We start from the raw sequence: 5734 nt of genomic DNA, 5'->3' as shown, positions 1-5734 counted from the left end.
CAACCTCCAGGGAGTTGAAGCACCTTCATTTTGGCTTATTTCTCTCTTCAGAAGTCAGTTTCCAGTTCTGGCCGGGAGGGGGACAAGGATTCTAAGGGAGGGTGGGAGTGTCCACTTTTCTATGCAGTTTATCTTCCCTATCTGAGAAAAGGGGACAAAAAGAAAAAGAGAAGAAAGAAAAAAAAAGTGCTCCTTCCAACCAGGCACCTCTTCTCCTCCCTGGTTGAGATTTCTGCCCCAGCCACTGCGCCCTGTGAATCCTGATGAACACCGGGCGGGACGGTCAGCACCAGAGGCTGAGCGCATACAGATGCTGCAAAAACAGTCTGCCTTGTCCTGGATTCCTGGAGCTCCACAGCCGTGCAAGCAGACAGACTATCCCCTGTTCTGCTTCGCACGCGGCCGGAGGATTCTGCCTTAGCGCGCGCATGCCTGTGGGGTAGGGAGTGAGCGGTGAGCACTCCAATCTACCGAGATCCCCCGTCTCAGCCACCATGGGCACGAGCAGCCTAAGCCTCCGTTCACGCACCCTCCTCCTCCGATCTGCGTTGCGCGCGGCCCGAGGATTCTGTCTTAGCACGCGCACGCCGGGGTAGGGAGAGAGCGGTGAGCACTCTCCAAACTACTGAGAATCCGCTTCCCTGCCGCCGTGGGCGCGAGCAGTCCGTGCCTCCACTCACGTGCCCTCCTCCTCAGTTCTGCTTCGTGCGCGGCCTGAGGACTCTGCCCCAGCGCGCATGGGCTGGAGGACAGGTGAGGGAAGTTTCCAATCTGCTGAGATCCCCGGACTCAGCAGCCCGGGCGCCGCCCGTGTCTCCACGCACCTCGCCTCCCTCCCGAACCCGCCGGGTCTGCCCACCTCCAAGTAGTCCGCGTGGGAGACCCTTTGCTGCTCAGCGTGTCCCGCAGAGTTGTGTTTTCGCTGCCAAAATTGCCGTGGGTTGCGAAAACAAACTCAGAGTGACTTCCTCACCGCGGCCATTTTTTCTCTCTCTTATGTTTAAAAGAAGTCCTTTTAACATTTCCTACAATGCTGGTTTGGTGGTAATGAATTCCTTAAACTTATTCTTTTCTGAGAAGCTCTGTATCTCTCCTTCAATTTAAGTGAGGTAGCCTTGCTGGGTAGAGCTACCTTGATTTTAGGCCTTTGTTTTGTATCACTTTGAATATTTCCTGCCATTCCATTCTGGCCTGCAGAGTTTCTTTAGAAAAGTCAGCTGTTAGTTTTATAGGAGTTCCTTTGTATGTAACCTGCTGTCTCTCTTGCTGCTTTTAGCATTCTGTCTTTGTCTTTAACCGTTGCCGTTTTAACTATGATGTGTTTTGGTGTGGACCTGTTTGGGTTCAGCTTGTTTGGAACTCTCTGCATCTCCTGGGCTTGTATGTCAATTTCCTTCACCAGGTTTGGGAAGTTTTTAGTCATTATTTCTTCGAATACATTCTCAATCCTTTGCTTCTCTCTTCTCCTTCTGGTAGTCCTATGATGCAAATGTTGTTGCACTTAATGTTGTCCCACAGGTTTCTTAAACTATTTTCATTGTTTTTTATTATTTTTGTTGTTGTTGTTGTCCCAACTGGGTGATTTCTGCTATTTTGTCTTCTAAATCACTGATCTGATCCTCTGCTCTATCTAATCTAGTGATTCCTTTGAGTGTGTTCTTCATTTCATTTATTGTATTCTTTAGTTTTAACTAGTTGTTTCTTATGATTTCTATATCCTTCTTTACGTCCTAAGTTCTTTAAACATTCTTATCATGAGTGTTTTAAACTCTGTCTCTGAAAGGTTGGATACCTCTCTTTCATTTAGTTCCATTTTTAGAGGTTTTTTTCTGATCTTTTACTTGGGACATGTTTCTTTGTTTCTTCATTCTGGCTGTCGCTCTGTTATTGCTTTGGTGAATTAGGTAGATCACCTATGCCTCTCAGTTGTTGCTGTGTGGTCCTGTAGTATGTGTCCTTTATATTCGGATTGCACAGTCTCCCTATTGTCCCGTCCCATATGTTCCAGAAGTGTCACTGTTGAAGTTGATCTTTAATTGCTTTTGGCTTGTCAGAGGGTGGGATTGACCCTCAGACTGAGTAGCTGTGAGAATTAGCCCTGTTCACAGTGTATGAGATGCTGTGTGGAGGTTGACCCCCTCAGAGGAGGCTTGGCCACTGTGGGCTCTTGTGCCTGTGGAAACTGTCCTTTGAGAGTGCTGCTTGTAGGTTCAACCAGGTAGTACTCTAGTTTTGCCTAACACTGGCCTCTGGGTGTATTGGTTTTGGTGTCTTTTCAGCGGGGCTCCCACTCAGATCTGTTTCAGCCCTGTCTGTTACTGGCCTGTAGCTACCTGGTAAGCTATACACAGTTGGCTGCTGCCCTTGCTAGACCTGGAGTCATGTCATGTGGGGATGGTCCCTGTGTGAACTGAAGCTGGCTACCCCCTATATTTGTCCTGAGGCAGTTTAGGAAAAGGCCCAGGGTCCACTAGGCCTGTTGCCACCTGTCAGATGCCGGTAAGGCCCAACTATTGAAAGAGGCTCTGTAGGAGTGTGTGTCTGGCTATTTGACCCAGTGTTGAAGGTGCCTCTGCGATGTGGCACTAGCTTGACAGGATGGAGTTCAAGTGAGTTATGTGACATGATTGGTAGTTTTTAAGACATTAATGCAGATTCAGGTCTTACACCAATATCTGGCCTGTGACCCCTTTGTATAGCGTCCCAAGGGCACTACAGCCAGCCTCCATTTCATGCTCACAGATTTACAAAACCTGCTCCCGAATGGCTGTGGTGCAGGTTTGTGGTCACTGAACACCACGAACATGACCCCAGAGCTCTGTGGACCACCTTCTGTTGTAAAAAAACTTTTCCAGTTTGTGGGGGTGGGGCCAGTCACCCTGGCACCCCGATTGCCTCTGGCAATGCAGCTGTAGGTGGGTGAGGTGGTGTTACAGGTGTGTAAAGGCTGTGGTCAATGGTTTCTACAAATTCAGTGTAGTCTCAGCTACTAAACTCATACTAGGTCCACAACCGCTTCATAAAACAGAAACAAAGCAAGGCAACCCAATGACACCCAAAAAGAAATACACCCCCACAAACATGGTAAGCAATGATCAGACAGGAGAAACAAAAATATATAAAAGAGACAAAAATACAAACACAAAAACAGGAGAACAAGACAGAGGAACAGTGACCAAAGCAATAACCAGATAAGCAAGCCTGAGAAACAATGACAAAAAGAAAACATATCAAAGAAAAGAAAAGGAACAAAAAAATGAAACAGAAACAAAAGGGGAAAAAATAAAATAAAATAAAAGGAAAAAGAGGAAAAAAAAAGGCTCTCCACCCGCTTTAATCTGCAGACCACTTGTTCAGCAATGGAGAGTGTCTGGGTGACTCAGCACCAGCTATGTTTGGAGGAAGGGCCCAGTGCATTGTGCGTCGGCCTCCCTCTCAGGTGTGTAGTGAGCTTCCCACAATTAGCTGCTGTGTGCTCGGGTGCAGTGTTCACCAAGAAAAATACTCGCAGGTTGCTACAGGCTGTTCGCTGCTGCAAAATCCCTCCATGGACCTGCGGAGGTGGTGGCCAGGCACCAGAGGCTCATGTTGCCCTCAGCAATGCAGTTCTAGGTGGGCAGGGCAGGACCCCAAGGCACCATGGGGTGTCGTCAGTGGCCCCCACCAAGTTAGAGATGCATGTACTCCTGTACCGGCAACCAGCCCGCACAAATGCGCCAGGAATGCCCCAGCCAGGTCATGCAGGCACACAGCTCCTGGCCCAATACTTTCAGGAAAACTCACAGTGTCAGCCTGTCCAAATTAGCCACGCGCAGATCAGGCCGAGCAGCCCAACATCCAATTGCCTCCCTGGCAAATCTGCACATGCAGTGCAGAGAGCAGGGACCCAAGGCAGCTCACACGCACCCGTGTCCAAATGAGCAGACTTTGGAGCCAGAGCGCGCCCGACAGGTGCTACCTTGCTATGAAGCACAAGCAGTATGGAGGGCGGAGACCCAAGGCTGCATGCACGGGCACACCACGCCTGCACCAATTCCCACAGACCAATGTGGTCCCAGACCTGACCCTCTGTGGCCAACCCTGAAAAGATGGCACTCTCCTGTACTCTACTTGTGTGCAAGCTCCACACAGGGGGAATCATGGTCCCAAAACCTCCAGCTCCTGTGCCAAAGGCTCTCAGTTCAGTCCTTCCCGCAGGCTCCTGGGCCCCGCTCACACAGCTACTCCCTCCACCAGGAACCGGGTGAGTGCTCACCAGCGAGCGAGTTGGTTTGCCGGCTCCACTGGTTCTCTAGCCGCCCTCCACCTCACCAAGCTGAGCAAAGAGAGTCCTCACTAATTTTTACTGCCAGCTATCATGGAACTCCTCTTCTCAGCAAGGTAACTCTGGGTTGGAGAGCTTGGTGTGGGGCTGGAGGGTCTCTCCCCCAACTGGAGAAGCCTCTCCACCGCTGAGGTGACCCTCACAGGGTTTGCCCTCTCTTGTCTCCGTCCCTCCTACCAGACTCGACGTGGACTCTTTTTTAAGTCCTTCGTTTAGAGGGTCTGTTCATCTAGTGTTCAGGGGACTTCCAAGGCTGTATAAATTATTTGTAATTTTGGTGTGATCCTGGGAGGCAGTTGGCACAGCGTCCGTCTATTTTGCCATCTTACTGGAAGTCTATAGTTTATTATTAAGAGAATAACAATGTACAAGAAGACTTTGATGTTTTTAAATTTGTTTTTTAATTAAATTTAATGAGGTGACACTGGTTAATAAAATTACATAGGTTTCAAGTGTATAATTCTATAAAAAATATCATATGCATATTGCATTGTGCATTTGCCACCCAAAGTCAAATCTTCTGTCACCATATACATGACCCCCTTTAACCTTGTCTACTCCCCACTTTCCCTCTGGTAACCACTATACTGTTGTCTGTGTCTATGAGTTTTGGCTTATTTGTTTGTTGCATTCAGTTCGATATCCCATAAAACAGTGAAATCATATGGTTCTCAACATTTTCCATCAGACTTATTTTGCTTAGCATATTATTCTCAAGATCCATCTATGTTGTCATAAATGACAGTATTTCATCTTTTCTTATGGCCAAATAATATTCCAATGTATATATGTATCACATCTTCTTTATCCAATCATCTATCAAAAGACACTTTGGTTATTTATATGTCTTGGCCACCTTGAATAGTGATGTAATGAATGTAGGAGAACATATATCTTTACGGATAAATGCTTTCAAATTCTTCATGTAGATACTGAGAACAGAGATTGCTGGGTCATATGGTAATTCTATTCTTAATTTTTCGCATTACCTCCATTCTATTTTCCATAGTGACTGTACCAATTTATGTTCCCACCAACAGTGGATAAGTGTTTCTTTTTCTCCACAGCCTCACCAATGCTTGTTACTATTTATCTTGCTAGTAATACCCATTCTAACAGGTGTGAGGTGTTATCTCATTGTGGTTCTGATTTGTATTTCCCTAAAAACTAGTGAAGTTGAACATTTTTTGCATACATCTGTTGACCATTTGTATGTCTTCTTGGGAGAAGTGTCTGTTCAGGTCTTCTGCCCTTTTTTTTTTAAAAAAGATTTTATTGGGGAATTGGGGGAGGGCAACAGCGTTGGGGAATCGAGGAAATGAAACAGACAAGTTGCTGTCCTTTTGTTCTTTAGTCTAGTTGTGGAGGACATCACTTTGCTGGCCCATGTTGGTATTATCATTGCACTCT

This window comes from Hipposideros armiger, unplaced genomic scaffold, assembly GCF_001890085.2.
Source record: "Hipposideros armiger isolate ML-2016 unplaced genomic scaffold, ASM189008v1 scaffold_306, whole genome shotgun sequence".
Lineage (NCBI taxonomy): Eukaryota > Metazoa > Chordata > Mammalia > Chiroptera > Hipposideridae > Hipposideros > Hipposideros armiger.
The sequence above is the reverse complement of the archived record's forward strand: the minus strand, read 5'-3'. Positions refer to the sequence as shown.